This window comes from Mus musculus, chromosome 6 (assembly GCF_000001635.26).
Source record: "Mus musculus strain C57BL/6J chromosome 6, GRCm38.p6 C57BL/6J".
In the NCBI taxonomy this organism is placed as follows: domain Eukaryota; kingdom Metazoa; phylum Chordata; class Mammalia; order Rodentia; family Muridae; genus Mus; species Mus musculus.
In genome coordinates, this window is record NC_000072.6 from 101642028 (window position 1) to 101652954 (window position 10927).

General features: G+C 42.9%; 1 pseudogene; it reads left to right on the forward strand.

Moving 5' to 3' along the window:
- Positions 1-8301: 8301 nt before the first annotated feature.
- On the forward strand, positions 8302-10715 carry Gm32453 (annotated as a pseudogene).
- Positions 10716-10927: the final 212 nt, after the last annotated feature.

A 10927-nucleotide genomic window follows, 5' to 3' on the forward strand; every position in this document is an offset into this window, starting at 1 on the left:
TTACAGTATTGTCGAATTGATGATTTCATACTTATTGTCAGAGAGTTGTACTGGCAGAATTCATTTTGCATTTTCATCTTATTTTATGTACCGTACAGTCTGTGGGCCTTATATACATAATCCAGGATAGCCATGAATGCACTCCAACACAAAACTTGAACTGATTTAAAGCATTATAAGATGCTTTAGAGTGAGGTTTTTGTTTTTGTGGTTTTGTTTTTTTGTAATTCAATTGTATGGTCCTTGAGTGTGAACTCTGCAGATGTCATATGCACTACAATGTTCAAAGGTTGGATGTTGACTACAGTATGTTTTTTGTAGAATGTGTGGACTGAAACTTTAAAGTGTTTCCATAACCATCTTTTGAATAAGTCAATTATATTGCATTTGAGTTAAAATTATCAATGGGAAAATATACATCATGGGAAAACGGGAAATGGCAATACTAGATACAATAATATATCAAAGTTTGCAGGAAGATAGAGGTTCCTTGATTGTCTACTGATGTCAGATAGGCTTGTCTATTTCTTTGGACTGAGATAAATAACAAACAGGGACAAAGATGAAGGGAAGATGCCAGAGAAGGTAGAAGAATCATTTCAGAAGGTCAGTAAACACACATACACACACACACACACACACACACACACACACACACACACACATACACCAAGCATGACCCAGGAGGTCAAAATACAGACTTTAAAATAAGAATAGACTAGTTGACCCTGAGTAAGAGGGGGAGCCCAGAGTTAGTTTTCTCATGGACTCATAACAACAGGAAAGACAGGCCCCTGTTCTGACAGACGGAGGGAGGGCTTGGTCCTTCCTGTCTGCTCATCCTGGGATGTGTCAATCCTTCAATCTGAACATCAAATATCCTGAAGGAATGTGGTAAAAGTGGGAGTTGAACAACCTGGGGATTCTAACTGCTTTCTCAATATCTCGTTGTTGAATTAACAATCGACTAAATGGGTTCTGAGCCTTTTAAAAATAATGGTACAACCTTGCTTTAGTAGACAACCTCCCTCAATGGTATCTTATCACCAGTCAGAGGAAATCCTAAAAATTTTTTATTTTCTTTTTCTCTGTTGAGCTCTGCGAGGGTTTGGGCACAGTTGTGAAACCAAATCCCAACAGGAAAACTTGAAATAGAAAGTACTTCAATTGGTCCGGGACCCGCCGAACTTAGGAAATTAGTCTGAACAGGTGAGAGGGTGCGCCAGAGAACCTGACAGCTTCTGGAACAGGCGGAAGCACAGAGGCGCTGAGGCAGCACCCTGTGTGGGCCGGGGACAGCCGGCCACCTTCCGGACCAGAGGACAGGTGCCCGCCCGGCTGGGGAGGCGACCTAAGCCACAGCAGCAGCGGTCGCCATCTTGGTCCGGGACCTGCCGAACTTAGGAAATTAGTCTGAACAGGTGAGAGGGTGCGCCAGAGAACCTGACAGCTTCTGGAACAGGCGGAAGCACAGAGGCGCTGAGGCAGCACCCTTTGTGGGCCGGGGACAGCCAGCCACCGTCCGGACCGGAGGACAGGTGCCCGCCCGGCTGGGGAGGCGGCCTAAGCCACAGCAGCAGCGGTCGCCATCTTGGTCCGGGACCCGCCGAACTTAGGAAATTAGTCTGAACAGGTGAGAGGGTGCGCCAGAGAACCTGACAGCTTCTGGAACAGGCGGAAGCACAGAGGCACTGAGGCAGCACCCTTTGTGGGCCGGGGACAGCCAGCCACCATCTGGACCTGAGGACAGGTGCCCGCCCGGCTGGGGAGGCGGCCTAAGCCACAGCAGCAGCGGTCGCCATCTTGGTCCGGGACCCGCCGAACTTAGGAAATTAGTCTGAACAGGTGAGAGGGTGCGCCAGAGAACCTGACAGCCTCTGGAACAGGCAGAAGCACAGAGGGGCTGAGGCAGCACCCTGTGTGGGCCGGGGACAGCCAGCCACCGTCCGGACCGGAGGACAGGTGCCCGCCCGGCTGGGGAGGCGGCCTAAGCCACAGCAGCAGCGGTCGCCATCTTGGTCCGAGACCCGCCGAACTTAGGAAATTAGTCTGAACAGGTGAGAGGGTGCGCCAGAGAACCTGACAGCCTCTGGAACAGGCAGAAGCACAGAGGGGCTGAGGCAGCACCCTGTGTGGGCCGGGGACAGCCGGCCACCTTCCGGACCGGAGGACAGGTGCCCGCCCGGCTGGGGAGGCGACCTAAGCCACAGCAGCAGCGGTCGCCATCTTGGTCCGGGACCCACCGAACTTAGGAAATTAGTCTGAACAGGTGAGAGGGTGCGCCAGAGAACCTGACAGCTTCTGGAACAGGCGGAAGCACAGAGGCGCTGAGGCAGCACCCTGTGTGGGCCGGGGACAGCCGGCCACCTTCCGGACCAGAGGACAGGTGCCCACCCGGCTGGGGAGGTGGCCTAAGCCACAGCAGCAGCGGTCGCCATCTTGGTCCCGGGACTCCAAGGAACTTAGGAATTTAGTCTGCTTAGGTGAGAGTCTGTACCACCTGGGAACTGCCAAAGCAACACAGTGTCTGAGAAAGGTCCTGTTTTGGGCCTTCTTCTTCGGCCAGGAGGAGGTCCAAATACAAGATATCTGCGCACCTTCCCTGTAAGAGAGCTTGCCAGCAGAGAGTGCTCTGAGCACTGAAACTCAGAGGAGAGAATCTGTCTCCCAGGTCTGCTGATAGACGGTAACAGAATCACCAGAAGAACAATCTCTAAACAGAGTCAACTATAACTACTAACTCCAGAGATTACCAGATGGCGAAAGGTAAACGGAGGAATCTTACTAACAGGAACCAAGACCACTCACCATCACCAGAACCCAGCACACCCACTTCGCCCAGTCCAGGGAACCCCAACACACCTGAGAACCTAGACCTAGATTTAAAAGCATATCTCATGATGATGGTAGAGGACATCAAGAAGGACTTTAATAAATCACTTAAAGAAATACAGGAGAACACTGCTAAAGAGTTACAAGTCCTTAAAGAAAAACAGGAAAACACAATCAAACAGGTAGAAGTCCTTACAGAAAAAGAGGAAAAAACATACAAACAGGTGATGGAAATGAACAAAACCATACTAGACCTAAAAAGGGAAGTAGACACAATAAAGAAAACTCAAAGCGAGGCAACACTAGAGATAGAAACCCTAGGAAAGAAATCTGGAACCATAGATTTGAGCATCAGCAACAGAATACAAGAGATGGAAGAGAGAATCTCAGGTGCAGAAGATTCCATAGAGAACATCGGCACAACAATCAAAGAAAATGGAAAATGCAAAAAGATCCTAACTCAAAATATCCAGGAAATCCAGGACACAATAAGAAGACCAAACGTACGGATAATAGGAGTGGATGAGAATGAAGATTTTCAACTCAAAGGTCCAGCAAACATCTTCAACAAAATTATTGAAGAAAACTTCCCAAATCTAAAGAATGAGATGCATATGAACATACAAGAAGCCTACAGAACTCCAAATAGACTGGACCAGAAAAGAAATTCCTCCCGACACATAATAATCAGAACATCAAATGCACTAAATAAAGATAGAATACTAAAAGCAGTAAGGGAAAAAGGTCAAGTAACATATAAAGGCAAGCCTATCAGAATTACACCAGATTTTTCACCAGAGACTATGAAAGCCAGAAGAGCCTGGACAGATGTTATACAGACACTAAGAGAACACAAACTGCAGCCCAGGCTACTATACCCAGCCAAACTCTCAATTATCATAGAGGGAGAAACCAAAGTATTCCACGACAAAACCAAATTCACGCATTATCTCTCCACGAATCCAGCCCTTCAAAGGATAATAACAGAAAAAAACCAATACAAGAACGGGAACAACGCCCTAGAAAAAACAAGAAGGTAATCCCTCAACAAACCTAAAAGAAGACAGCCACAAGAACAGAATGCCACCTTTAACAACTAAAATAACAGGAAGCAACAATTACTTTTCCTTAATATCTCTTAACATCAATGGTCTCAACTCGCCAATAAAAAGACATAGACTAACAAACTGGCTACACAAACAAGACCCAACATTTTGCTGCTTACAGGAAACTCATCTCAGAGAAAAAGATAGACACTACCTCAGAATGAAAGGCTGGAAAACAATTTTCCAAGCAAATGGTATGAAGAAACAAGCAGGAGTAGCCATCCTAATATCTGATAAGATTGATTTCCAACCCAAAGTCATCAAAAAAGACAAGGAGGGACACTTCATTCTCATCAAAGGTAAAATCCTCCAAGAGGAACTCTCAATTCTGAATATCTATGCTCCAAATACAAGAGCAGCCACATTCACTAAAGAAACTTTAGTAAAGCTCAAAGCACACATTGCGCCTCACACAATAATAGTGGGAGACTTCAACACACCACTTTCACCAATGGACAGATCATGGAAACAGAAACTAAACAGGGACACACTGAAACTAACAGAAGTGATGAAACAAATGGATCTGACAGATATCTACAGAACATTTTACCCTAAAACAAAAGGATATACCTTCTTCTCAGCACCTCATGGTACCTTCTCCAAAATTGACCACATAATAGGTCACAAATCAGGCCTCAACAGATTCAAAAATATTGAAATTGTCCCATGTATCCTATCAGATCACCATGCACTAAGGCTGATCTTCAATAACAAAATAAATAACAGAAAGCCAACATTCACATGGAAACTGAACAACACTCTTCTCAATGATACCTTGGTCAAGGAAGGAATAAAGAAAGAAATTAAAGACTTTTTAGAGTTTAATGAAAATGAAGCCACAACGTACCCAAACCTTTGGGACACAATGAAAGCATTTCTAAGAGGGAAACTCATAGCTATGAGTGCCTTCAAGAAAAAACGGGAGAGAGCACATACTAGCAGCTTGACAACACATCTAAAAGCTCTAGAAAAAAAGGAAGCAAATTCACCCAAGAGGAGTAGACGGCAGGAAATAATCAAACTCAGGGGTGAAATCAACCAAGTGGAAACAAGAAGAACTATTCAAAGAATTAACCAAACGAGGAGTTGGTTCTTTGAGAAAATCAACAAGATAGATAAACCCTTAGCTAGACTCACTAAAGGGCACAGGGACAAAATCCTAATTAACAAAATCAGAAATGAAAAGGGAGACATAACAACAGATCCTGAAGAAATCCAAAACACCATCAGATCCTTCTACAAAAGGCTATACTCAACAAAACTGGAAAACCTGGACGAAATGGACAAATTTCTGGACAGATACCAGGTACCAAAGTTGAATCAGGATCAAGTTGACCTTCTAAACAGTCCCATATCCCCTAAAGAAATAGAAGCAGTTATTAATAGTCTCCCAGCCAAAAAAAGCCCAGGACCAGACGGGTTTAGTGCAGAGTTCTATCAGACCTTCAAAGAAGATCTAACTCCAGTTCTGCACAAACTTTTTCACAAGATAGAAGTAGAAGGTATTCTACCCAACTCATTTTATGAAGCCACTATTACTCTGATACCTAAACCACAGAAAGATCCAACAAAGATAGAGAACTTCAGACCAATTTCTCTTATGAACATCGATGCAAAAATCCTTAATAAAATTCTCGCTAACCGAATCCAAGAACACATTAAAGCAATCCTCCATCCTGACCAAGTAGGTTTTATTCCAGGGATGCAGGGATGGTTTAATATACGAAAATCCATCAATGTAATCCATTATATAAACAAACTCAAAGACAAAAACCACATGATCATCTCGTTAGATGCAGAAAAAGCATTTGACAAGATCCAACACCCATTCATGATAAAAGTTCTGGAAAGATCAGGAATTCAAGGCCAATACCTAAACATGATAAAAGCAATCTACAGCAAACCAGTAGCCAACATCAAAGTAAATGGAGAGAAGCTGGAAGCAATCCCACTAAAATCAGGGACTAGACAAGGCTGCCCACTTTCTCCCTACCTTTTCAACATAGTACTTGAAGTATTAGCCAGAGCAATTCGACAACAAAAGGAGATCAAGGGGATACAAATTGGAAAAGAGGAAGTCAAAATATCACTGTTTGCAGATGATATGATAGTATATATAAGTGACCCTAAAAATTCCAACAGAGAACTCCTAAACCTGATAAACAGCTTCGGTGAAGTAGCTGGATATAAAATTAACTCAAACAAGTCAATGGCCTTTCTCTACACAAAGAATAAACAGGCTGAGAAAGAAATTAGGGAAACAACACCCTTCTCAATAGCCACAAATAATATAAAATATCTCGGCGTGACTCTAACGAAGGAAGTGAAAGATCTGTATGATAAAAACTTCAAGTCCCTGAAGAAAGAAATTAAAGAAGATCTCAGAAGATGGAAAGATCTCCCATGCTCATGGATTGGCAGGACCAACATTGTAAAAATGGCTATCTTGCCAAAAGCAATCTACAGATTCAATGCAATCCCCATTAAAATTCCAACTCAATTCTTCAACGAATTAGAAGGAGCAATTTGCAAATTCATCTGGAATAACAAAAAACCGAGGATAGCAAAAACTCTTCTCAAGGATAAAAGAACCTCTGGTGGAATCACCATGCCTGACCTAAAGCTTTACTACAGAGCAATTGTGATAAAAACTGCATGGTACTGGTATAGAGACAGACAAGTGGACCAATGGAATAGAATTGAAGACCCAGAAATGAACCCACACACCTATGGTCACTTGATCTTCGACAAGGGAGCCAAAACCATCCAGTGGAAGAAAGACAGCATTTTCAACAATTGGTGCTGGCACAACTGGTTGTTATCATGTAGAAGAATGCGAATCGATCCATACTTATCTCCTTGTACTAAGGTCAAATCTAAGTGGATCAAGGAACTTCACATAAAACCAGAGACACTGAAACTTATAGAGGAGAAAGTGGGGAAAAGCCTTGAAGATATGGGCACAGGGGAAAAATTCCTGAACAGAACAGCAATGGCTTGTGCTGTAAGATCGAGAATTGACAAATGGGACCTAATGAAACTCCAAAGTTTCTGCAAGGCAAAAGACACTGTCTATAAGACAAAAAGACCACCAACAGACTGGGAAAGGATCTTTACCTATCCTAAATCAGATAGGGGACTAATATCCAACATATATAAAGAACTCAAGAAGGTGGACCTCAGAAAATCAAATAACCCCCTTAAAAAATGGGGCTCAGAACTGAACAAAGAATTCTCACCTGAGGAATACCGAATGGCAGAGAAGCACCTGAAAAAATGTTCAACATCCTTAATCATCAGGGAAATGCAAATCAAAACAACCCTGAGATTCCACCTCACACCAGTGAGAATGGCTAAGATCAAAAATTCAGGTGACAGCAGATGCTGGCGAGGATGTGGAGAAAGAGGAACACTCCTCCATTGTTGGTGGGATTGCAGGCTTGTACAACCACTCTGGAAATCAGTCTGGCGGTTCCTCAGAAAATTGGACATAGTACTACCAGAGGATCCAGCAATACCTCTCCTGGGCATATATCCAGAAGAAGCCCCAACTGGTAAGAAGGACACATGCTCCACTATGTTCATAGCAGCCTTATTTATAATAGCCAGAAACTGGAAAGAATCCAGATGCCCCTCAACAGAGGAATGGATACAGAAAATGTGGTACATCTACACAATGGAGTACTACTCAGCTATTAAAAAGAATGAATTTATGAAATTCCTAGCCAAATGGATGGACCTGGAGAGCATCATCCTGAGTGAGGTAACACAATCACAAAGGAACTCACACAATATGTACTCACTGATAAGTGGATACTAGCCCAAAACCTAGGATACCCACGATATAAGATACAATTTCCTAAACACATGAAACTCAAGAAAAATGAAGACTGAAGTGTGGACACTATGCCCCTCCTTAGAAGTGGGAACAAAACACCCATGGAAGGAGTTACAGAAACAAAGTTTGGAGCTGAGATGAAAGGATGGACCATGTAGAGACTGCCATATCCAGGGATCCACCCCATAATCAGCATCCAAACGCTGACACCATTGCATATACTAGCAAGATTTTATCGAAAGGACCCAGATGTAGCTGTCTCTTGTGAGACTATGCCGGGGCCTAGCGAACACAGAAGTGGATGCTCACAGTCAGCTAATGGATGGATCACAGGGCTCCCAATGGAGGAGCTAGAGAAAGTACCCAAGGAGCTAAAGGGATCTTCAACCCTATAGGTGGAACAACATTATGAACTAACCAGTACCCCTGAGCTCTTGACTCTAGCTGCATATGTATCAAAAGATGGCCTAGTCGGCCATCACTGGAAAGAGAGGCCCATTGGACACGCAGACTTTGTGTGCCCCGGTACAGGGGAACGCCAGGGCCAAAGGGGCGGAGTGGGTGGGTAGGGGAGTGGGGGTGGGTGGGTAAGGGGGACTTTTGGTATAGCATTGGAAATGTAAATGAGCTAAATACCTAATAAAAAATGGAAAAAAAAAAAAAAAAAAAAGAAAGTACTTCAAATTTTACTTGATGAAAAACGCCGAACTTTGCCACTGGAGGGCGCCAGTTCACAATTTTACACAGCAGCCATTAACCTCGACTTAAGCTCTTTCCTCAGAAGTTGGTGGAGCACGCTAAATAAAGTCCTATTTCAAAGATTAAATTGGAACTGCTTTATCCTTTCATAATTCAGAATTTCAAAGACCAATTTCTTAGCATAATTGGAAGTCACAACATTTCATACTCATTTCTGAAATCAATATTTTTAGCTCAGCTCACATTAACCCAGAAGGTTGGTCCTCAAAAAGTCGGGACAGGAGAGTAGTTACATCACCACTCGGCAATTATTATTTATCTTAAGAACAGTAGAGTATGCTCTCACTAACTCAAATGTTGGCTTCAACAACATTTCAAAAAACGACCAAATGCAATACTTTTGAGAAATGTAATTTCAGGTTCAAGTGGATATTTGAATGCATATCTCTGGCCCTCAGTTTTAGCTTCTCATCTTGTTTGTGCACACGGATATTTTTCCAGGAAAACTACAGTCATCTCAGCTCTTCTGTCTCTACAGGATTCCCCGTGGTTTTCTCTTACTGCCAAATGCTACAGAGGCTAAACTGATCGAACAAAGGAATAAAACAGATGTGGAAAAGCCTTCTCTCAGAATGCTTCTTTGAACCAAAGAAGTCTATTCTCTTGAGCCTCTCTTTCATGGAAAAGTGGCTTTGGAGTCAGCCTACTTTCAGAACTCAAGTTACCCAGAGGACTGTTTTCTTAGGTTTCATCTGTACCCCGCCCCAATTCTCAGATATTCATCTGAGAAATCATGTGTGTGCACATACCCCAATACTACTGTTACTTCTGATCACCCATCTTTCTGGATGTTAATAGTTTTCATTATTTAGTCCAGTGTGAACCTGTATAAAATCCAGACATGTGAAAAACTGCTCAGTGGATCACTGTGTTCTTTTACTTCTGTCTGCCTTTGGATGTTAACCAGTGAAGCTGGGTAAAGACAGAGCTTGGAGATTTGTGTTGAGAGGTAGAGATATGCATGCCCTGCTATGTGCTGTTTATATTCATCACTTTGGATCCTTTTACTTGAGAAATGTATTCAGGTCTCTTTTTAATGACTTTATCTTGAAAGGAAAAAAAAATAACATCTGTCACCTCTCATCTACTTCCCAGGGATGTTTTGACATGCCGTGAATTATGTTAAGTAATTGATGTAAAAGTAGTGCCAGGCCCACACAGCAGCCATGTGTGCTTCTCCTCCACTTCCCATGTCCCTTGTTGTTTCCATTCAAAGACAGACAACTAAAAACCCCGAGCAGCTGCATTGACCAAACTTAGTTTATTTACTTCCCTCTTCGCCACCCCAGATGTCAAAAATTCTATTTTTTACATTACAGGTACCGTGTACCTTTAAAGTATCTCTTCATCCCTTTCTTTAAGTCATCTGAATGATTTGGAGCAGGAACATGGATCTGTAGAAGGAAAGATGTGCTTTGCAGAACAATTCCCCACATTAGAGTTGCTCAGTGAGAGGCAGTTACCCTCTGGTCTTCTTTTAGAGAGCCCTGTGCTCATGGTCGCTCACAGTGGCACGGAAGTACCTATTCTTCCGTTGGCATTTAGTCTTGGATGCACCAGTGTAGGAGAGGTATAAGAACTCCTCCACATATGGAAAGTGACTACAATGATAAAAATAAAGACAATAAACACTGATTTTTGTTGTTTCTACTTACCTAAAAAGCTTTCTAAATGGCCCCAGACATGCGCAATGTTAAATACTTAGCTTCCTGTGGTATACTGAGGGATGTAAGTCTTCCACAGAGGACCCCAGTTTTGCCTAAAGAGATCTATTTAAGAATTTTCTTCAAAATCACCGTGCCATTAGTAAGTGAACAAGAAGAATATTCGGAGAGAAGAATTATGGGTTACTCAATGCAAGCAATGTATGGTGTAGGATGAGGAATGGAAGATTATAAGCATTTTGTTCACTGGTAGAAAAAAAATCAGATATAATATCAAGGAGATTCGCATATTGTAAAACCTGATTAGAAGTTGGGTTTCTGCCTGTTTTGGAGGGTGTGTGTGTGTGTGTGTGTGTGTGTGTGTGGTGTCTTGTGTGTGTCAGTAGTAACCTTGGTAAAACCCTATTTGATAAAGGCATAGTGTACTGATGGGATATTTTTCAATCATTTGGAGGCTATCTGACCTTTATGTCAGGTCTCCCTGACTATCCAAGACCTTGTACCTTGGATAAGTAGAGATTTTATAAATGACTTGTCCTAAAGCAGCAAGCTCTTATCCAGAATGGCTTCCTATGCCCTCCTTCACTGAGGCTCTCAGCTTACTTCCCATGTTCGCCCTTGGCTCACGCCAGCCAGGCACATGCCCTCTACTCCCAACACATGCACCTTGGCTCATTGGCTCCTTTGCCTTGGGACTTACATTATTGACCTCACCTCTTTAAATCTTC